We start from the raw sequence: 24,761 nt of genomic DNA, 5'->3' as shown, positions 1-24,761 counted from the left end.
CCCTCCCTACCTCTAATTGAATCATGTTCAAATTCTTGAAAGAAATAGGGCTCTCCATTCTATATTGTCTTCCTGCAACACTCTATGCTCAAACCCTATTGTGCTCCCACTTATATGTTATGAACTGAATGTTTGTATCCCTCCAAAATTCTTATGTTGAAGCCTCAACCCCCAATGTGACTGAATTTGGAGATAAGGCTTTTAAGAGGTAATTAAGGTTAAATGAGATTTTAAGAGTAGGACTGTTAGTTCCGTGTCGCCTCTGACTCCCCATTCTAGCCGCACCCCTGGGCCCATGGCCGCCTACCCCTACCGCCTGGGCCCCGGGACCGGCCCAAGCCCTGGCCCACCCGTGGGCGCGGCACTGCCGGACCAGAGCTTCCTGTGGAACGTCTTCCAGAGGGTTGATAAAGACAGAAGTGGGGTGATATCTGACAATGAGCTTCAGCAAGCACTCTCCAATGGCACCTGGACTCCATTTAATCCTGTGACTGTCAGGTCAATCATATCAATGTTTGACCATGAGAACAAGGCTGGTGTGAACTTCAGCGAGTTCACAGGCGTCTGGAAGTACATCACGGACTGGCAGAATGTCTTCCGCACCTATGACAGGGACAACTCGGGGATGATTGACAAGAACGAGCTCAAGCAAGCACTTTCAGGTTTTGGCTACCGGCTCTCTGACCAGTTTCATGACGTCCTCATTCGCAAGTTTGACAGACAAGGACGGGGACAGATCGCCTTTGATGACTTCATCCAGGGCTGCATCGTCTTGCAGAGACTGACAGATATATTCAGACACTACGATACAGATCAGGACGGCTGGATTCATGTGTCATATGAACAGTATCTCTCCATGGTCTTCAGCATCGTATAACACTGGCCTTTTATAAATAGCAACCTGACTTACGGAAAAAAAAAGACTGAAAATGCCAAATCTCTTACCGTTAGTGAAACGGAGCACAAATGCAGTTGTCTTTATATAGTTAATATTTGGGGACCCAACTGTACATATGTGGATAATCTGATTAACATTTTTGCAGTTGGAACAATAGTCATATTGTTATTCAGATACAGGCATTTGATTTGGGACTGTTTAATTGTGCCATGAGGTAAGATATGATAATGTTTCAGGTATTCTGCATGTCAAACATTTATCATGTGCTTTTCTATGTAGCTCCAATTCTATAGTGGAAATACTTTTATTAGCCAATAGGAATTTTAAAATAATACAGAACTTGCACAGAAGACTTTTCATGTGCCTTACTTTTTAAAAGGGGTTTATTGTATTCATTTAAATATGCAAGGTATGCAATAAAGCAATATACCCCTTGTCCCAGGCCATCTCTGATGTGCTCATGAGTGGAGCTTCAAGGGGCTCTGGATACCTTACGGTCATTTTCGGTTGTCTGCATGACTCACTTGTGGAAATGCATAGATATAATTGGTCCTCTTACAAGAGTGTGTTTAAATTTCATAGAATTCTTTGAACATAAAAATCCAAATGTAGTTAAAAAAAAAGAGTGGGACTGTTATCCAATAGAATGAGTGTCCTTATGAGACACCAGAGCGCATACTCTCCTCTTACTCTCCCCTCTCCCTCCTCTCTCTTTTTTTCCTGCTACCCCCCAAGCCCTCATGTGAGGATGTAACCGGACAATCAATGGATTTGTGCTGCCTGTCACTACTTGAGACAATTAAACAGAGACAGGGTTGAATCATATGAGTGTCTATTCCAATACTGCTGGCAGTATGGGAGAGCAGCAGGTCATCCACAAAAATCTGCTCTGTCCCCACCATAAACCAGCTGCTTATGTTGGGTAGAAGGACAAGGATTACATGGTGAAGTAGGCAAAAGGCATGCCAAATGGACAGTTTACAGGTCTGGATATTTGCAAAGGTATGCAAAGGCTGGGGGGTCTTCAAAGTGCTTGTGACATGAAAAAGGCTGGGGTTCTTCAAAGGGCTGACGGGCTCTGGTTTCTACAACAAGGTTGCTAATCTTTCCATGATAATAGGCAGCTCCCTGATGGGGAGGATGGGCCACATTTCCAGGTGAGCTCCCAGGACTCACACGCAACTCCCAGCTAGGCCAGAATGCGCCCTCTTTAATCAGAACAAAACAATCACAGTTAACACAGCATGATTAATATTTCTTACAATTATAGCTGGCCCCCAATATTCTATTTCTGCCCTTATCAAGGACACAGCAAGAAGGCAGCCATCTACAAGCCAGGAAGAAAGCTCTTATCAGGAACCAAGTTGGCTGGCACCTTGATCTTGGACTTCTCAGTCTATAGAATTGTAAGAAATAAAATTGCTTAAGCCATTCAGTCCATAGTGTTTTGTTATGGCAGCCCCAGCAGACTGATACACCATATCCTGACCACCACCACTTCTCTCCTCTCCTCTTTCAAAAGATCTCAACAGAGGCGATTCTTTTGTGTGGGGGGGAATGGTATGGTACGAATCCCCCAAGCTCTCAGAGTATCATATGTCCCCATTATCCTATCTTTCATTAAAATATTACTACCTCATGTTTCATATTTGGATTTCTCATTGGTCTAGACACTGTGCAGCCAAACACCCCTCTGTGCATCCTCAGGGTCTGGCACTGTGTCTGACACAGTGATGTCCCCATGAATATTTTGTTAAATTGACTTGACCATTTGAAAGGGCAGGTTATGTTCACTCAGTCTTCCTTCTCCTAGCTATAAAAAAAAAATCTGTATTGAACTTTTGGAAAAAATATATTGAAGAAAAGACCAAGAAATAACAAATTCAAGGGCAATGAACTTGTCTATAAGAGAATGAATGTTCTTTTATATGATTTACAAATATCTATGAGACTGAAACCAAAGAAAGAAAGGAATTGCAAAAGGATTTCTAAGTCCTTTATAAATCCTCTATGAGTCATATTACATAGTGGCTAAGGGCAAGGGGTTTAGACTTGGGCTGCCTCCACTGGAACCTGAGCTTGCCACTTACCAGGTGTGTGACTAACTTCTTTGTCATACATCTCCTCAGTTGCACATTGGGGATAATAAATAGTACCTGATTCTTAGATTTGTTGGGAAAATTGAATAAATAAACAGGTAAAAGTTCTTAGACTAATATTCAGCAGATACTAAGTACTTGATAAGTGTTAGCTATTTTAATTTTTTAATTTAGTAAAACACGTTCAAGGAAAGGCAAGCTGTTGGTTTTATTACACAACAAGCCCCAGATTAAGGGCTGGGACTGTTAAGAATTATTGATTTCCTTGGCCTCTCTTTCTGAGGCTGCCATCTCAAACACACAATATTTTATTTTATTTATACCTCACTGTGTTCCAAAAAGGATTTCAGGGAGCTTATAGATGAACATAAAATACAACAAGTAACATGAGTTAAAGGCACAATGAAAGAAGAGAGAAAAACAAGAGTGAGGACAAAGTTGGGCTAGGAATAAATACTACATTACTAAAAATTATGAGTATGGGAAGGCTTAAGATGAAATACTAAATCAAAAGCTAGGGTAGGAATGATATTTTAATTTCTCCTTCATCCCATCCATTTTTTCCTCAAGATGATTTAAATGCTCTTTTAATATTTTAAAACCAAAATTATTTAAGTTACTTTCAGCCTCAAATAGTTCTATACTAGTAGATGAATACTGATTTTTCATCTTTTGGTTCATGAAGCTATATGTAAACTTGCAAATAGATATACATACAAATTAATGGGATGAAGAAGCTTAATATTGATTAAGGACCTATGACCTGCTGGATACCACCCCAAGCTTTTACCCAAATTATTCCACAACCCTGTGAAGTAATTAGATTTCCATTGTACAGATGAAGTACAAAGAGGTAGAGTGATTTTCTCAACTTATCATAGTTATACTTAGTTAAAACTCAAACCTATGTCTCTCTCTGATGTCTGAACTGCTATCCCCATATCATGGGGTAGATTTTTAAGAGATAATACACACATTTGCCCAAAGACATCAGAGTAGTTCTAAAAGGTTCTTTAAATACTCAACTTCTTGGTTTCATTTTCCTATTGAGAGATTTTCTTTGTAAGTGATGTGCATCATTACTTGGCTTTGTTTACATAATTATCCTTTCAGGGAGTAGATGAGAAATTAGAGGTGGTTGGAAAAACAGTCTTGCAGAGATATACAGGGCTACAGAAATCACTCAGAAGGTTCCAGATCATCTGTTCAAGTGTAAGAAAGCCAGGTATCTGGGAAGCTAATGGATGTTAAGATCTAGGAGTAAATATAAGAAGTTAAAGCCTATGGCAGGATCAGAGGTCTTTAGAAATTTGTTTGGAGCTAAGGGGGAAATGAAGATAAAGTCATGATGTTCGTTTTATTCAATTCTGAACACTAGGAAATGACAGTAATTGAGAAGTATGAATACCCATAGGTAACAAACTCAAAAAGTACAATGAAGGAAAAAGTTAAAATTGACATATCTGTCTAGACATTCCTTCTCATGACTGCCCCCTCCCCGTAAAATAGAAGATTGTCATTAATTTATTAATGACACAGGAGCAGTTAGATTTAGCTTGTGAAACATTGGGTCTAACCATATTAACTAAGGTTAGTTCAGTTCTCTGACTAGTCCGTGAATTTAAAAAAATTTTTTTTCATGACTGTAACTTTGCACATGACTTTCAATATGTCTTCATTGTACTGTTCCTCCCTTGATGCACTATCCTAAAACATTCTTATGTATCCTGTAAGTCTTAAAATTAAAAAACTGGTCATGTACTAAACCTGACAAACTCAGGGGAGTTCTGCATGGCGGGTCTTACAAAGAGACCTAAAGTAACCATATAGGATGGTCTGAAATTAAAACTTCCAAACTAAAAACGAGTTATGGAAGTAGTCATGTCCTTGGTGGGTATCTTCCTTGACAAAGGTCAATCTTTACTTAACTGAGCCTGTCTATGGTCTTTTTGTATCTGTGATACCACCTTTGGAATATCAGTGTAATATCCTTTTTATCAATCCCCTCAGGGCACAATTTTTCACCAGAACAAGAGACCACAGAATCCCTCGTTGTTACTGTCATCGTCTTAACTATTGTATACTCACCACTGTAAAAGAAGTATGTATTTATTCATTTTACTTTCTATCCAATCTTAGAGATTTCCCTGCTTTGCTTTTTCCTACCTCCCTAATCTATCATCAATGGATTTCATGTAACCTCCTTATGTTTTTCCCTTTGACTCTGATATATAAAATAAGTGGTAAAACTACCATTTTCTCAGAGCCTTTTCTCAATCTGTTGAGTTGTGCTTCCCAGCAATTGTAGTCAGTTCGGCTCAAATAAACTCATAAAAATTCATATGGTTTTGGACGTTTCTTACATCAACATATTTTTAATTCAAAAATATTTTTAAAGATTCCGCTCAAATGCTATTTCATCTGTGAAGCCTTCTGTTATGGTCTGCTTCCTATATGTTTTCAAGGAAGTGTTAGACTTTTCTATATTAGTAGTTATCATATTGCATGGTAATTATTGTTTCCATGTCTATCTCTCAGACAAGCCCATGAACTTCATAATAACAGAGTCTTTTTTTTTTTAGGGGCTAACGCAGAACACAATGAATTTACTTTTTTATCTCAATGGATTTACTTATTCTAGACATTTCATATGAATGGAATCATGTAATATATAGCCTTCTATGTCTGATTTCTTTCATTTAGCATTCTTTCAAGGCTCACCTATGTTACAGCATGTATTAGTACTTCATTCATTTTTTGGCTGAATATTATTCCATTGCATGGATATAACACATTTTATTTATCCATTTATCAGCTGATGGATATTTGGGTTGTTTCTACTTTTTTGCTATTATGAATAATGCTGCTTTGAATATTTGTGTATGAATTTTGTGTAGACACATATTTTCAGTTCTTTTAGGTATGTACATGGGCATGAAATTGCTGGGTCATATGGTAACTCTATGCTTAATTTTTTTGAGAAACTGCCAAACTGTTTTTCAGTGACTATACCATATTACATTCTCAACTGTAATTTCTCTACATCCTAATCAACACTTGTTATTGTTTGTCTTTTTTATTATAGCCATCCTGGTAGGTGTGAAGTAATTTCAGTGTGGTTTCATTAATTGTTTTTTAAGAAGGATAGGGAGATAGAGATAGAGATAGAGATAGATAGATGTAGAGATAGAGATAGAGATAGAGATAGAGATAGAGATAGAGATAGATAGGTCAATTTATTTATGAATTCACTGGTTGATTCTTGTATGTGCCTTGACCAAGGATCCAATCTGCAAACGTGGCGTATTGGGACAGTGTGCTAACCAACTGAGCTATCAGGTTAGGGGGCCTCATTAAGTTTTTAAGTATTAGTTTCCAAGTCTGAAATAAAAACAAAAGGACATACAAGCAAGCAAACAAAATAACAATAATTGATCATCACAACTGTGACCTCTGAATATCTGGCAAATTGTCCTGAAAGCCATACGTGTACACATTCACTTCTATTAAATTCCCAGGGCTCAATCTGATGGATTTTGACAACACTCCTGTGGAGTAAGTTGGTAGGAAAATCATCATCTCCAAGAGCTGTAAGCTTAGAAAGGCTGCCAGCCAGAAATAAATCATCCTATTCAGTTCAGTACTTTATCACGAGGTCACTCTGCCCATGGATAAGGAATGGGAGAAATAAGAGACACAGAAAAAGACTCACTGAATTGTACACTCCATTAGAATATCTAAATTTAAGGCAGAACCTGCACCTACAATATGTCTTTTTATGATTTGCCCCATTTTCTTTTAAAGCCAGGAAGGTGACAATAAAAAGACTCTGTATCATGTGAAATGACACATTTTATTTTTCATATTTGTTCCCCAAAGAAGTAGCATTGCAAAGAAATAGCATCTCTCTGAAAGCCAGAGTACTTCCATCATTTATGAACTCCCCATGGCACTGGAGGAGAAGCAAATATTTCAGTTCTCAAAAAATCAAGACACATTTAACTGCTAACACAGGGTCTTGTTATAAATTGTGTATGTATATGTGTATATAGAACTGTTTTATATTCGATACCTCAGCTATAAGAAATGGTTGTGTGCTGCTGTGTCAATCAGAATAAGACTGTAATGTTTGTATAAGAAGTTCTTTTTTAAAAAAGATGTTTTGATTAATTTGAGAGAGAGAAAGAGGAAGAGAGATGAAGAGAAACATCCACTGGCTGTCTCCTGCATGCCCCCTACTGGGGATCAAACCTGCAAGCCACGCATGTGCCCTGACCAGGAATCAAACTAGAGACGCTTTTGGTCATTGTGACAACACTATCCAAGTGAGCCACAATTGACCAGGTCAAGAAGTTCCTTTTTGATAAAATGGAAAGAAGCAAAAGGACAACAAAGAAATGCACACCAGTTGAACAAAGTACCCACATTCTAATCCATCATCTTCTTGTTGCGTAAATTACCTCTATGATACCCACTCTTGGAAATAAAGAAAGAAAACAAAGGAAAATCTTTTAAGTTGTTTAGATGCAACTCTTAAATGTGTACTTTATTTTATCAAGGTATTGCAAAATATTTTTAATCTTTTTCAAAATCAATCTGTTCTCATGTCTATATACTGATTGAGCTTCTAGAACTAGTCAATTACTTGATACTTCTTTGAATACCCATTGTGTTAATTAGTTCATTGAATATTATATAGAGTACCTACTATGCGTACAGCACCAGGCAAGGCTAGTCTTCTCTCGTTGGTCTGAATAATGTCAGTAATGAGAACCTTCTTGCCATTCAGCCTAATCTGACAAGATAATTGCACAGCCTATTCCTCGCCTATTTAAAATCTTTTTCCAAAGGTTCCTTCATAGGTGAGGAACAAGCTATCTAAATTTGAAAACATCTCTCCTACACCTCCATCTCAAACCATTCTCTTTCTCTTACTTTTCTTCAAAATACTTATTACTTTCTAATCTTATTTAATTTAGTTGTTTATTTATTATTTGTTCTCCCCACTATAATGCAAGCTGCAGCAGGGCAAGGATTTTTGTCTGTTTTCTTTTCCCTCCATTATTTTATTTCCAGGGCCTGCATTGCCCATGTCACTTAATACTCAATATTTTCTTAATTTAAATTCTTTATTGTTGAAAGTATTACATGTGTCTCCCCCCCCCCACCCCATTGACCTCTCAATAAATATTTCTTGAATAAGTGAATAAAAAGGGCCACTATTTATTGGGTCTTTCCAATCTTTGACTTCCTACATACCTTTGATTTTTTTCTGCTTTATATATATAGTTTTAGTCCTCACCTGAGGATGGATGGATATATATTTTGTTTGTTTGTTTTGTTTTGTTGCTTTTTTTTTTTTTAGAAAGAGATGAAGCCACATGAGGGCTGGGCATGGAATGGGGGTGGGGCTGAGGCTGGTGAAAGCAAGCCCCTGACTTGGGGTACTGGCCTGCCTCTAACAGCTAGGTCTCCATGTCTTAGCAGCTGACCTGGGCATCTCTAGCTAGGCCATGGTCTTCTCCGAATCTCCCAGAATTCTAATATCTAATAGGATCACTCTTTGGTTGTGATAACTTGACATCAAACACAACAAACTTTATCATCTTATCTATACACAGACAAAAACAAGGTCACTGTGTAAACGACAGAAAAACCAAATGTCCCCTCTCCCAGCTAATATGAGTGACTGCTGCTTCTGTAGCAATTATAGCTTTAGCCTCATTCTAGTCTTCCCTTATTCTAGATATGATTTAAGATAGCCAGTTACAGAATTACCCCCATTTCCCAAGAACATTCAATCCAGAGCAAATCCCTGCTTCCTTGAGCCATCCCCCAAACCGAACAACAGCTCAAATCCCATAAAAAGTCCTTTTTCACACTGTCTTAATGAGATGCATCCCAGTTCACTAGAGCCAGTGGATCCAGGTCTAGCTTTGTTCCCTGTAGTCTTTGGGTGGGTGGGCACAGACCCTGGTATGGGAACTCTGCTCCATGTTTGATTGAACCAATCAAGCCACTTCTTTTTGACAATATTAGCACTTGGATTGCGGGAAACGAGTTAAGTTGGCTCGCGTGAATTGCGCGTACTCCGCAGGAGCCGTCTTAACTCGGTTCATATAGATTTGCGGTGGAGTGCGGGAAACGTGTAAACTCGGGCCGATTGTAACTGCGTATTACCAAATATTTGTTTGTTTGCCGTTCACAAAGATACCTACCTGCGTATGCGAACCGTTTCATACCCATTGGGGTAATAGGTATCTTAAACTAACTCTGATTTTGCGCGGGAAACCTAAATAATTGCCCGCGCCATCTTATATTTTGGCGGGAAATTCACCCGACACCGTAGTGTTAGATGCTGGGTAGATGAAGGTAAGGTGGGTGACTCAAATTCAGGCTATAACTCAAATGCCTGAGGACATCTGATTTATGCAATCATGAGAATCCTAATACCAGAGTGAATGTTTGGTTAGAGAAAACATACTGCTTGCTACTTCAGAATCCCATGGATTACTGAAATAACCCTTAAAGTTTCAGATAACTTATGCCTTTAGGGAATGTATTCTAAAGTTGAAAAGATACAGCAAAAAAATATATTTCCAGAGTGGTCACATTGCTCTAAGCATATTTCTAGCCATTGCAGATATAGTAAACCAAATATACAAACTCTCCTTGTTCTCTTGGATTTATATTATAATCTATATATATAAAAGGCTAACATGCTAAGTGTCTGACCATCTGGGTAATGACATCACGTAGCAACACCCAGTTTCCTCTCCTTAGCGACTAGCCTCCTTGCAGTTTCTTCAGCCCAGGAAAACGACTTGCTTTATACCCAGGTGGAAAGATTTTACACTTTAACCAAATGTCTGTGAAGCATTTTCCCATACCTCATCTCATTTGATCCTCACAGAAGTCCTGGAGTAGGTAGATAGGAGACTCGGTGGAATCCTATTTTCTTTTCATTAGCCAGAAAAATGGAGATTTAGAAAGCTTAGAAATTTGAACCAACTGAAAAGAAGAAATGGTGGACCTTGAAACTGACTTCAGGTTTTCTCACTGTGCAGAATATAGTCAAACACTGCTGCAGTTAAATATTTTACCCTTTGTTTTCCCTGGGTGATTTACAATACTAATCTGCTTTGTGTTGATATTTACTGCTGTGTTGCTGACAATTACCTGAAAGAGAAATTGGGGTGCTTCACTGGGCTGGAAAAAGATTAGCTAAATCAGAAAGCAGGCCTAATTAAGCAAGTTTATGCTATACTATAAAAAGCTAAGTTGACTTGCGCATGCGCGATACATATAAAGCTCTCACTGGCACCAATCACACACACATGTGTTTCCATCTGTCATTTTTGATCGTGAATTTGGTTGACACTTCTATTATAGAGAAAGGGCCAATAGCTATATTAAAATATTTCTTCTAGAGAGAGAACCAAGATGGCGGCATAGGTAAACACCGGAGTTTGCTGCCTCGAACAACCACTTCAAAAATACAACTAAAAGATGGAAAGGACATCATCCAGAACCACAGGAAGGCTGGCTGAGTGGAAATTCTACAACTAGAAGGAAAGAGAAAAGCATACCGAGACTCAGAGGAGGCGCAGTGCGGAAGTAAAATACTAAGGTGCGGAGTGCATGCGGAGCAGGCTGGCGGCTGAGGGCGTGGTTGTCGTTTTCAATCGGGAGGGAGTCTCAGGCTCTGAGCTCCAGTTCCGGGTGAGTCTCTAGGGACCCAGACTCATACGGGAGAAGTGGGACTGTCTGGCATCGGTCAGAACCCGAGGGCAGCTTTCTCTCCGAGGGGCTTGCAGCGATTACCGGGACACTGAGAAGCAGAGACTCTGAGGGCAAGACTGAGAGCAGCCATAACTGCTAGCCCCGCCCTGTTGATCCCGTGGGACCTGCCCCGCCCAAGCCCTGCAGGGAGGCTTTTGCTGGATAGCCTCAGGAAAAGGCTAGATTAGCACCTCCCTAGAGATCCAGAAGCCAGGAAGCTCAGAGGTCAGAGTGGGACCACCCAGTTTGTAGCTCCGTGGAACCATAAAAGACACACTCAGGGGGCAGACTCGGTGAGCACCAAAGCCCCATCGAAGCAAGTCTAGCCCCAGAGGGGTTCTCCAGCACAGAAGTTCTCCCACTGCAGACACAGCTGATTCTCACAGCCAATTGGCCTGGAGGTCAATTCCTCACAGTGATAACTACAACAATCAAGGCTTAATTACAACAAGACTGCACAAAGCCCACAAGGGGGTGCACCAAGAGTGTCTACCTCAGGTAATTGGGACACCTAGCACAGAAAGGCACTCTATCAACACAGCGAAGCATAAAAAATGCCGAGACATAGAAACAGGACACAAATGACAGAAATGGAGGAAAGCAAACTGCTGGATATAGAGTTCAAAACCACACTTTTAAGGTCTTTAAAGAACTGTCTAGAAGCCGCCAATAAATTTAGTAAGGCCCTCGAAAAGACTGGTGAGACCGCCGATAAATGTAGTGAGATCTTCAAGAAATCTAGTGAGACCCTCGATGCTGTGATAAAGAACCAACTAGAAATTAAGCATACACTGACTGAAATAAAGAATATTATACAGACTCCCAACAGCAGACCAGAGGATCACAAGAATCAAGTCAAAGATTTGAAATACGAAGAAGCAAAAAACGCCCAACCAGAAAAGCAAAATGAAAAAAGAATCCAAAAATACGAAGATAGTGTAAGGAGCCTCAAGCGTACAGCTTCAAGCGTACCAACATCCGAATTATAGGGGTGCCAGAAGATGAGAGAGAGCAAGATATTGAAAACCTATTTGAAGAAATAATGACAGAAAACTTCCCCTACCTGGTGAAAGAAATAGACTTCCAAGTCCAGGAAGTGCATAGAACCCCAAACAAAAGGAATCCAAAGAGGACCACACCAAGACACATCATAATTAAAATGCCAAGAGCAAAAGACAAGGAGAGAATCCTAAAAGCAGCAAGAGAAAGAAAATCAGTTACCTACAAGGGAGTACCCATACGAATGTCAGCTGATTTCTCAACAGAAACTTTGCAGGCCAAAAGGGAGTGGCAAGAAATATTCAAAGTGATGAATACCAAGAACCTACAACCAAGACTACTTTATCCAGCAAAGCTATCATTCAGAAGTGAAGGTCAGATAAAGAGCTTCACAGAGAAGAAAAAGCTAAAGGAGTTCATCACCACCAAACCAGTATTATATGAAATGCTGAAAGGTATCCTTTAAGAAGAGGAGGAAGAAGAAAAAGGTAAAGATACAAATTATGAACAAAAAATACACATCTATCAACAAGTGAATCTAAAAATCAAGTGAATAAATAATCTGATGAACAGTATGAGCTGATGATTGTAATAGAATCAGGGACATAGAAAGGGAATGGACTGACTATTCTTGGGGGGGAAAGGGGTGTGGTGCGGGAAGAGATTGGACAATAATCGTGCACCTATGAATGAGGACACTGGGTGGGGAGTGAGGGCGGAGGGTGGGGTGGGAACTGGGTGGAGGGGAGTTATGGTGGGAAAAAAGAGGAACAATAAAGATTTAATTTAAAAAAATAAAAATAAAAATAAACTAAAAAAAATTTCTTGTAATTAATTTCCTTTCGATGTGCATGACTTCGTGCACTGGGCCACTAGTTGGGTATAAAAGACAATAAAATTAAGTGTGTAAGTCTGAAAAAAGGAAAACATCAGAAAGCAATAAGCAATATGAAAACTGTTAAATTAGGGAAAATTAGTGTGCGTCATGACAGTTCCTCTAGATTGGGTGATATCAGTAGAAGCCTATCTCAGGAGGTGATATTTAAATAGAGATCTGATATCAGCAAAGAGCCAGCCATGCATATATGGTAGGTCGGAGAGGGAGAGAGTATTCTAGGCAGAATGACCATCTAGAACAAAGGCTCTAAGGAACTATAAGGACTGTCTTGGTTTATTTGGGCTGCTGTAATAAAATATCACAGACTGGATAAATTAACATTTATTTCTCATAGTTCTGGAGACTAGGAAGTCCAAGATTAAGGTATCAGCAGATCCTGGGTATTTTCCCTGATTATTGATTAACTTTCAACATTAGAAACCTAAGCAATACAAGCATAGTACACAATAAAAACCCCTTTTTCTGCGAGTATGAATATGAAGTTATGTGCTAGTAATAAAGCTGATTTTCATAACAGTTTAAGGTATAAATACTTAATCAGTATAGATTTCATTTTTTGGACTAACACATTTTGAATTGCAGACCAGGAAAATTCCACCTTTCAGTCTTAAATTGTGTACTTTCCCCGGGAGATTGACATTGATATTTCAGGCTGCCACTTAAGAGACCAGTGCTCTCGTAGTGGTTTTTGAATCTGTCCCAGCCTTACTGATGCTAATGCTCAAACAGGAAAATGGGATTTTAAGGCAATCAACCTAATTCTGGAATCAATAGCCCTATATTTGTTCTACTTAAATCCCCAAATCCACTTTATCAGAACATATTACCTTCAGACTCCTCCAGGCCAAGGTTTTGGATACTGCCATGTACTCAGTAAGCATACAAAAGCACCATCAACTATTTGTGTGAAAATGTATGTGGTGTGTTACTGATCAATCAGAAGAGGACTGCATTAGTACTTAGATAACAGTAGTGGGCCAAACATGAAACTTATGTCTCTTTACCAGATCCCTGTGTGTCTGGAGGGAGGGTGGTTATCAACAGATATGGTCTGGTCTCTATAATGTCTCCCTCATGAGGTCATCAGCCTCAAGTCCAGTTATTCTAGAAAAAAAGCAAAATGAGCCCCTTAGTAGAGAAACAAAAACCCCACAAATACCACCTGAAATTTTATTTTGTCTAAGTGTGTGACTTCCTAGAGGTTCTTAGGGTAATATGTAGGCATTTGGACAATCTAGAGATTGTGGGAAGATTTTCTGAGAAGACATTATAGTTGTGTAGGAGGAGATAAGAAACTCCCAGAAATGAACAATGGCATAACTACCAGTATGTCTCTGTGGCATCACTCCTAGTGATCCACTAGGAAAATGCAGCCACCTGGCAGTTTCTGAATGGCAAACTCACCAAAGCAGAGAAAACTGTGGCTATAGTCAGAGAAATTCCTTTGGACAAGGGTTCCTTAACCTAGCTGAATATCAGATTACCTCAGGATCTTAAAAACAAATGCATTAATTTCATAAATATATTATGGCTGGTTGAATTACGGCTCCCCTCGAGGATGCCCTAATGTCCACATCCAAATCCCCAACCATGCGATTGATTATGTTACCTTAGGGACTCTACAGGTGATAAGGATTTTGAGATGGGGAGACTATCCTGGACTATCTGAAGGACCCCGTGTGACCACAGGATCCTTATAAGAGGGAGGCAGGAAGGACAGAGTGAGAGGAGCTGAGACTGAAGCAGGGGTCCAAGTGATGTGGGGTCGTGAGCAGAGAAAGGTAGACAGCTTCTAGAAGCCAGGAAAGGCAAAGAAACATTCTCCCCTAGAACCTTTAGAAGGAACCCAGTTCTGCCTGCTCATTTAGACTTCTCTCACAACTAGAATGTAAGAGAATAAATGTGTGCTGCTTTGTGTCACTCACTTTGTAGCAATTTGTGACAGAAGCACTAGGAAATTAATAGATACACTTCATTAGATTCCATTTCACTAATCATAAAGGTAACAGATTTACTGCCACAATGAGATAAACAAAGATATAAAGAAAACAAATAATCCTCACCTTCTCCATTCTGTACGCCAAACCTCATCTGACCACCTGAGTTTTTCTAAACACAATGGTAGTTTAGTTAGCTGTGTTGAGTGTATATCAGTTCACTTTAAGTATTACGGTCTTTTAATTAGCCAAACTGCCTTCCTAACATGTTCTCTCACTAAGAATGGCAGATTGAACAAATGGCCATGGATCATTCTCCTCCCTCTAACCAGGCCTCTTTGAAAACTGATTTGCAGCTGTGCCCCTCACCAAAATGTAGATTCTACTTCCCGAACTAACTCTGGGCTTGGCTAGGTGACTTGGTTTGCCAATGAGAAGACAGCAAATATAACTCAAGTAGAGGCTGTTGGAAATTCTGCTATTATGTGAGCTTAACCAGGGTGAAGCCAACCCAGACTAGAAGAAATCCCCACTTGACTCACAGAATCATAACAAATAAGAATGTAAGCCATTAAGTTTCCAGATGATTTGTTATAAAGTAAAAAGTAACTGACCCATTAATTGAAGCTTTTAACATCTTCTCAAGTGCCAAAGGAATTTGATTTTTCTTACTGGGTCCTAATTTCTGAAGAGGATGATGCACACATAAACCTTTTCAAAACTGAGGTACTTATGGTCCAGTCTCAATTGGGAGTCACATTCAAAGATACAATGGTAAAACAAACAGCAAATAAATGGGTAGATTAAACTTAATAAAATAAAATCTTTCCTAAAGTTTCTTGAGAAAATACCAAAGGGAAATCATATTAATAACGCACTCTGAAAACTTCTTAAAGTCTTCTGTTCTGGTTTTTATCTTTCTCAATATATGCCAGCTGCTCCCTATTCTAAAATCTCCAAAACTTTTTTCCTACCACATCCATGCCCATTTGTATACTTTGTTTCCTCCTTTGTAGAGTAACTCCCTGCCTTTTCCAATATAAATAAGCAAGCTGACAAGCACTCCTCTACATTTTCAACTTGTCCATTATTCTATATCAAATCCATATTAACTGACATCAGGAATGAAGTTAGAAAGACAAAATAATCCTTTTATTTTTCATTTAAAATTTTATTTTATTTTTTAGAAATATTTTTATTTATTTTATTGACTTTAGAGAGAGAGGGAGAAACATCATCGATGGGCTGCCTCCTGCATGCCCCCTACTGGGAATAAGCACACAACCTGGGCATGTGCCCTGATCAGGAATCAAAACAGCAATCTTTTGGTGCATGGGATGATGCTCAACCAATTGCACTACACCAGCCAGGGAGAAAGAATCCTTTTAGAAGGGGGCAAGAGCCACGGGCAAGTCTGTGAATAGTCATATAATAATAACATTTCTGCCTCTATCTCATAAGAATCTACAGTGAATAAAGACACCAGTAAAATTTATAGTTAAGTGTGAATAAAGCAGCTGAGGTTACAGCAAATTAATTTAAAAGCTTTCTAAAAAGTAATCTAGAACTAAAATTTCAGATGATCTCAGCTGAACATGGGAATTGATGGTGATTTGGGGTGAGGGATTAAAATGAGCCATTCTTGGGGGAGAGGTTATAAAGTAAGTCTTTATATTGATATAGACAAAAATATTTACATTGTTTTGTTAAAATTTTAGGATAAAATACAAGAAGAATAAAGTTACAGACATAATTTTGAAGCCACTAGAGCAGGAAAAACCTAAGATAATTCAGTCATTCTAGTTCAAGACAGAAATGATTTCAATTGGAATAACATTAACCTTATAAATCAATTTGGGATGAATTGATATCTTTATATGGTTCAGGATTTCATGCAGGCAAATCTTTCAAATCTCCCAAAAAAGGTTTGTATTTTCCCTCCTATAACTGCTGCACAATTTTTTTATGCTTATTCCAGGTGTGTTTTACACATTGTCATAAATATGAACATAATCTTAGTTTTTATATATTTTTAAGGGAAACTTAAAATTCGCAACATATTTTTTATGAAGGAATACATCTCAATTCCTATAAAACTTGCTTTAAAATTATCTTTATTGTTGAAAGTATTACAGATGTCTGTTTTTTATTCCCCCATTGGCCCCCTCCACCCCCCCCAAGCCTTTGCCACACCATTGTCTGTGTCCATGGGCTATGCATATATGCATATAAATTCCCCGATTAATCTCTCCCCACACACTCACCTTCCCTCTGAAATTCATCAGTCTGTTCATGGTTCTATGTCTCTCGATCTATTTTGTTCATCAGTTTATTTTGTTCATTAGATTCCACATATGAGTGAGCTCATGTGATACTTACCTTTCTCTGGCTTATTTCGCTTAGCATAATACTCTCCAGATCCATTCATGCTGTTGCAAATGGTAAGATTTCCTTCTTTTTTACCACCACATAGTATTCCATTGTGTAAATGTACCACAGTTTTTTAATTTGCTCATCTGCTGATGAGCATTTGGGCTGTTTCCAAATCTTAGCTATTGTAAATTGCATTGCTATGAACATAGGGGTGCATATATTCTTTCTGATTGGTGTGTCAAGTTTCTTAGGATATATTCCTAGAAATGGGATCACTGTGGACATACAGAAGGACAAGATACATATGAAAAAACTCTCAAAGTCACAAATCATCTGAGAGATGCAAATTAAAATGACAATGAGGTATCACCTTACACCTGTCAGAGTGCTTATCATCAATAAATCAATAAACGACAAGTGTTGGCCAGGATGTGGAAAAAAGGGAACCCTAGTACACTGCTAGTGGGAATGCAGACTGGTGCAGCCACTGTGGAAAACAGTATGGAATTTCCTCAAAAAATTTAAAATGGAACTCCCATTTGACTCAGTTTTTTATATTTTTAACATTTATTGAAAATAGTAATCATATAAATAGATTGCTTATTTCTCCATTACTTTAGTGAAATTCTTTTTTTTTAAATATATTTTTTTATTGAGTTTTTACAGAGAGGAAAGGAGAGCGATAGAGAGTTAGAAACATGGATGAGAGAGAAACATCAATCAGCTGCCTCCTGCACACTGCCCACTGGAGATGTGCCCGAAACCAAGGTACATGCCTCTGACCGGAATCGAACCTGGGACCTTTCAGTCCACAGGCCGACGCTCTATCCACTAAGCCAAACCGGTTACGGCTTTAGTGAAATTCTTAATAATTCTAAAATTTTCACTAGTTTCTAAGTATATAATTTTATTGATAAAAATAATAATTAGCCCAGCTGGCATGGCTCAGTGATTGAGCATTGACTATGAACCCGGAAGTTGAGACTCAATTCCTGGTCAGGGCACATGCCTGGATTGTGGGCTTGATCCCCAGTAGGGGGCGTGTAGGAGGGAGTCAATCAATGATTCTCTCTCATCATTGATATTTCTATCTCTCCCTTTCTCTCTGAAATCAATAAAAACATTAATTATAATAATTATTATAATAATAATTATTCTCCTTTTAATAGTTATGTTTCTTATTTTTATTTTATATTTCATGCTTTATAAATTGGTCAGAATATTCAGAAAAATGCTATATAATATTTGAGGTAGCATACTTTTCTTTTTAGAAAATTTTAGTGAAAGTGTCTGTGGCATTCACCATCATACATGATGTTGGCTTTTGACTAAAGAGAGAAACTCCTTATTCAAATAGAGGAATTATACTTTTTTGGACAAAATTTAAAGAATTTAAAAAATTATTGAGTATTAACTGCTGAATTTACAACTATTCTGTAAAGCAACTAAAATAGATTGAAACATATAATTTGAACGAGTCCAATTATAGAAATTTTTGTGTACTACTTATGAGTTTAAGTATAATTGGACACATTAGAATTATGTTTCAATCTATTTTATATACATATAAATTTATAATAAATGGCAATGTAAAAGTCTAACAAAAACCTTGTGTTCTTACTCTTTCTCTTTAAGCTTAAGTAATAACTCAAACCCATGCTTTTTAATATTATGCTTATTCAATTATTTTTGAGTTTCTGTCACAAATATTTTCCCCATGTAGGTTATAATACATCAGATTTGATTAATGCAGAAAGCTCTGACAGATATTTTAGTGAGTTGATTTGTACCTCCTAATGTTTGAAATTTATATAGTTAGTTGACAGCCTGGCTAAGGCAATAAAATACGGAGAAATAAAAATACAAGCTTGTTCTTAGTTAACATATGTTTTCTGTATCAGCACCATAAAATTCTGCATCTTATGAATTTTGTTCATATGCTGTAGTTTTATTGGAAGTAATACATTGTTGTAATATGAGTTTCTCTGAGTGAAAAAGTAATACTCTAAAGACCTCGTTTTGTGTGGTTTGCTTAGCTTTTCTGTCTTCACCTTTTAAAAGCTAAGATCCTTTTAAAATAAATCTATTTTCAGTATCTTAATTTAAAGATATGTGTGTAATTACCTTTATAGAAAATGTGTAGATCCCCTCTACTCTTTGATTCATTTTTCACAGCACTTATTGAACACCTACTATGTGCTCTACATGTTTGAGATAATTCATGAATAAAACTTCTCTATGCTAGAGAAATTTATATTCTAGAAGACAATAACAAGGAACTAAACAAGTGAGTTATGTAGTATGTTAGATTCTATGTTAAGTGTTAAAGGGGTGTTGGGGCAGGGAAGAGAGCAGAATGCAGTATAAAAAAAGTGCTCAGGCCCTAGCAGGTTTGGCTCAGTGGATAGAGCACTGGCCTGCGGACCAAAGGGTCCTGGGTTTGATTCCCGTCAAGGACACATACTTTGGTTGCAGGCTCCTCCCCAGTCTGGGCCTGGTAGGGTCGCATGCAGGTGCCAACCAACAGATGTGTTTCTTTTACATCGATGTTTCTCTCTGTCTTGCCCTCTCTCTTCCACTCTCCCTAAAATTCAATGGAAAAATATCCTCTGGTGAGGATTAACAACCACAAAAAAAAGTGCTCAGTATAGGTCTCACGATGGTGAGAGTTGAGAAAAGACTTGACAAAGACCAGGGAACTAGCTAGGAAGTTATTTAGGGGGAAGAGGATTCCTGAAAAAGAGCACAGCGAAAGTCAATACCCTAAGGAAGAAGTATGCTGGCTTGGTTCAAGGAACAGCAGAAAGACCACTATGGCTGGAAACAAGTGAGGGAAAGAGAAGAAGGCAGCAAGGTACATGGAGGGTGACAAAGAATTACTGTAAAGGCTGTGGTTTTCATGGGGCGGGGGGACATCAGAGGGTTTTGAACAAACATCTGATATAACATAACACGGACTCTGCAAAGATCACTCTGGTTGCGGTGCTGAGAACAGTCTGTAAGGGGAGAAGCAGTGAGATCTGTTAGAAAATTATTTCAATATCTACTCCAGTGGGGATGGATGAGTGTCCTGACCTAGGGGAGAAGTACGAGTGGGGAAAAGTGGTCAGTCAGATTCTGGGTTTACTTTGAAGGTAGAGCCAACAAGATTTCCTAACCTATTGGATAAGGGTTTGAGAGAAAAGAGTCAAGGAGGATTCCAAAGGTTTTGGCCTGAGCAGATGAAAGAAGGGAGTTGACACCACCTGAAATGGGGAAGGCTACAGGGGGAGTGGGCTGGGAGGAGAAGAAATCAGGAGTCCAACTTTGGACTCATTGAGCTCAAAAATTCCCTTACAGGTTTAAGTAGAAATGTTGAATGGGGGGTTGCATAAAGATGAGTCTAGAGCTAGATATATACATTTGTAGTCATCAGCTAATAAAAGGTATTTAAAACTATGTTAATAGATACAGATATTAGGGCATAAAATTAAAAGAATAAAAATGCCAAAGCTAAATAGATCCAGGAGTCTCCTCTGGCAGGAACCCCGAGGACACACCTGAAAAACTGCTGTGTGTGTGTACAAGCATCCCCTTCACATTTTAACATTAACATTATAATTCCATTAAAAAATCACAAAAATAAAAACTTTGATCACAATCCCACCCATAAGTCTCAATTGTCTTCATTTTTCATGTTGTTTCTCAGATCTTGTCCATTTATCTTTTTTAATAAGATGCAACTTTTAACCTTTATTTTCATGTAACCTTGTATAAAATTTTCTATATTATCTTTCAATTTTCCTAATTATCACTTTGGTGGCTGCATATTCCACTGAGTTGACATACCATAATTTCCTTATCTCAGAGCCATATACAAACATGACTAAACAATGTTGTTACAATAATAATGTAATAATGCAAAAGTGACAACCAGGCTTAGAGGGAAAGATAGAAAGAAATGTATCAAATATTCTGTCAGCCTTCCTTTTGCAGCCTGGATGTAACACCCTCCAGGGAGTCTTCCTTGACACTCCAACTGGGTTGGGTGCCCCTCCTATCTGTGTCTAGTACCTACCTGTCACGCTGTGTGGTGGTGGCCCACGGGGTTGTCTCCCAGATGCTACTGCCAACTCTGTGAATGAACGACAGCCATGTGTTCACTCATTATCTACTTGTTGCTCAGTAAATCTGCATGACTGGACGTGTAGATTAAAGAACTGATGTTAGGTGCTTTGCCAGCTCAAATTCTGTGTTCCTCTTTCCCATTTGTCCTTTAACATACATACTGTATACTATTGAAAACTGTTCTAGTGTGAACAAGAATATGCAAAAGAGCTTATCTTTTCTAAAATGTAAACTGGCAATGAGTAGGGTATACTGATTTCCTTCCAGATTTCTGCTCAGTTGGGATCACATTTTCTGACCCTCTTGTGGTGGGGCAGGAAAGGCCATGTTACTTGTTTGTACAAAAGGAAAGAAGCAACACATACAATGGAATATTACTCGGCCATAAAAAGGAATAAATGGACCTGGAAGGTATTATGTGGAGTGAAATAAATCAACAGAGAAAGACAAATACCATATTATTTCACTTAAATGTGGAATCTAAAAAACAAAATAAATGAACAAACAAAACAGAAATAGACTCATAGACAGAGAGAACTGATGGTTGCCAGATGGGAGGGGGTTGGGAGGCAGAATGAAAAAGATGAAGGGATTAAGATGTACAAATTGGTAGTTGCAAAATAGTCATGGGGATACAAAGTTACAGCATAGGGGATATAATCAATAATATTGTAATTATTATGTATGGTGCCAGGTGAGTACTAGACTTATTGGAGGGATCACTTCCTAAATTATATAAATGTCTAACCACTATGCTGCACACCTGAAACTAATAAAAAATAATATTGAATGTCAACTGTAAAAAAAAAAAGAAGTGACACATTGTCAGTTCCAAGTTAGAGTATTGCTGGTGTGAGTCTCTGAAGAGCTAGATTCCCCACAGACACAGTGACCAGAATGTTCCAGATAGTAGCTTTTCTGTCAGCCAGGTCTCAGCGTGAGAACCACATAATGCAGAATTCCCTGTCAATAGGAGATGAGCAACTAAAGCTTTGCAATGTGAAGTCACTGAGGGTGGGGATTGTCTGTTATTGAATTACTAGTGGCCCTGTTCACAGATTCATGCACATTGAAAGGAAATTAATTAGAATATTTTAATATTGTTATTCGCCCTTTCATGATCAACAATGACCGATCGAAACACATGTGAGCGATTGGCGCTAGTGAGAGCTTTATGTGTATCGCGTGTATGTGAGTCAACGTTTATTATTATTTTTAAAAATTTTTAAATATATTTTTATTGATTTCAAAGAGGAAGGGGAGGGAAAGAGAGAAAGAAACATCAATGATGAGAGAGAATCATTCATTAGCTGCCTCCTGCACGCCCCCTACTGGGAACTGAACCTGCAACCTGGGCATGTGGCCTTGACTGGAATTGAACCCAGGACCCTTCAGTCCATAGGCCTACACTCTATCCACTAAGCCAAACCAGCCAGGGCTCAATGTTTATTTTTAAATTGCCAGTGCACGTCATATATACCAGCCGGTCGATCGGCCGGTCGGACGGACGGACAGTCAGTCAATTAACCTTTTATTATATAGATAGCCTAATTTATTGTGATTGATACTCTGTGGGGCAAACGTTGCTTCATATGCCCTGAAGAGAGCCAGCCATAGAGTTCTAGAAACTTGAAGACTAGGCACAAGAAAATTAACCAATTCTCTCAAGACAGAGTAAAATTTAAATGCTGAAGATTAGAAGAGGAAGCACTTCTAATTTGCAACGGCAATACCAAAGTGGAAAACCTTACAGGCATATCTCCCATGGCTTTTATTTGACTTAGAGCTAGTTAAACCAACAATTTCACATAAATGGATGCAGTTCTTGACTGCAACATTGGGGTCATTTAGACATTTCTTATTTAAGTCCAGGTGTTGCAGTATTGACAAAAAAAAAGACAAGAAGGTGGCCCATCAGATTACTTTAGGGATTTTTCAACCTTAAATGCCAGTAGCTAGATTGATACTTACCACTTTCTGAAGTACAGGCAGTAAAAATACGAGTTATAAATGTCAGTTTTGATGTCTGTGTTAGTGCCTTTGATCCTCCCCAGTGGAGGGAACAAGCAGGCTCTTAGTATGGAAGTTTCCTGCCTTACTCAAAGCCCCACCAGGATTTGCATGAATTGGTAGCCTTTGGAAAATCTGTGGGAGGGAAGCAGCTCCAGGGTCATTGAAAAGTACTGAGCTTAGAGTCAGAAGACCTGGATCAGAGCATCAGCTCTGTCGCTGTGAATTATGATACCATATGAGCCAACTTTGAGAGCCTGGGCAAATTTCTTAACCTGAATCTCGACTGCTTCATTGATAAAATCCCAAATTATGAGGATTCTTGTGAAAAGTGCAAAAGATAAGGCATGTGAGAACTCAGAGCTATCTAGGCTCAGAGAGATAAATTTCTTCACCCCTAGGGTTCATTCCATTGATCATGTTCCTGACTGGGACTGGCAGCAGTTGGAGATGCATCCAGAGAGACCTCACTGCTAAATTAATTTTTTAAAATCCAAAGGATGCATATCAAACATTGGCGTTAGCTCATGAATCTCTCCTACAAAGAAATGGAAACTGTCTATCACATAAGTGGCTTACCCATTGGCATTCATGGTATTCATGCCCAAGCCTCAGACTGTGTTCTGGTTATTTCTGCTATTCTGTGCAATTTGGGCAAATTCTCATCAGCATCTTTGCCCTTCTTTGTCTTCCTGCTGGGCACCTGCAGATAATGAAGAGTCCTGTTTACAACAGAAGCACTGCCATAGCGTAAATGCTCAGAAGAATGATGCTAATGACCCTCTGGGTCCACCTGACAGCTTAAGTTCTGACATTCACTCAGGTGGGCCAACTAATGGTGGAGCCTTACTTCTGGAGCAGAAATCATTTTGAGGAATGGACTTGGACTTAGCATCTTGGTACTGGCTCCAATTAGAACATGGTGATCAATTAAAGCATAGGAAATGGAGCCTGAGTCTTGAGTAGATATTATAATCTTCATAATTTAGTATTTATAGACACTCCAAGAGATTATATAAGAAGAAAAGGAATGACAGGAAAGGGATTTATGGTTGACTCTGCCCTCCTTCAGACCTCCTCCTCTCAAGGCTTTATTGATTGGGTGGCAAAAAAATAAAAGTAAAACATCTCTCCATGAAATTTTTGTTGATTTCTTTTAAATTTGCTTCAATTAAAAATTCCTATTCAAATATATTAAAGAAGGGGATTCATTTTAGGTTTTCTTCATATGTGTGGATCAAGATAAGGAGAATATAACTTGGAATTCTCAAAGTCATTGGATAGAAAAGTCTAGCATTTAAATGGGAGTTTGCCTTTTGTAACAATGTTTATTATACTATTTTCTCTCCTTTTGACCTTGAGATCCACAGTCATGTAAGGGAGTATTTTCCTCCCATAATATTGAAAACTTACTTAACATATGCCCTCATATTTAAGACTCCCAAACAGCTCTGTGAGATAAGTACTTTAAGTACTTTATCCTCACCTTGCTGATAAGAAAAAGTAGCCCAGAGAGGTTAAATACTATAGTTCCTCTTTATTTGTGGTTTTGCCTACCATGGTTTCAGGTAACCATGGTCAACCATGGTTGGACAATATAAAATAGAACATTAGAAATAAACCATTTGTAAGTTTTAAATTGCACGCCATCTGAGCAG

General features: G+C 38.4%; 1 pseudogene; it reads left to right on the top strand.

Annotated features, from left to right (window-relative positions):
• The first annotated feature begins 261 nt into the window (after nucleotides 1-261).
• Nucleotides 262-1,085, top strand: LOC139016982 (programmed cell death protein 6 pseudogene; annotated as a pseudogene).
• Nucleotides 1,086-24,761: the final 23,676 nt, after the last annotated feature.

The sequence above is a fragment of the Myotis yumanensis genome, unplaced genomic scaffold (genome assembly GCF_028538775.1).
Source record: "Myotis yumanensis isolate MYYU_CA2020_CCGP unplaced genomic scaffold, mMyoYum1.0.hap1 SCAF_9, whole genome shotgun sequence".
NCBI classification, from domain to species: Eukaryota; Metazoa; Chordata; class Mammalia; order Chiroptera; family Vespertilionidae; genus Myotis; species Myotis yumanensis.
This window is presented reverse-complemented; position numbering and strand designations above follow the sequence as displayed.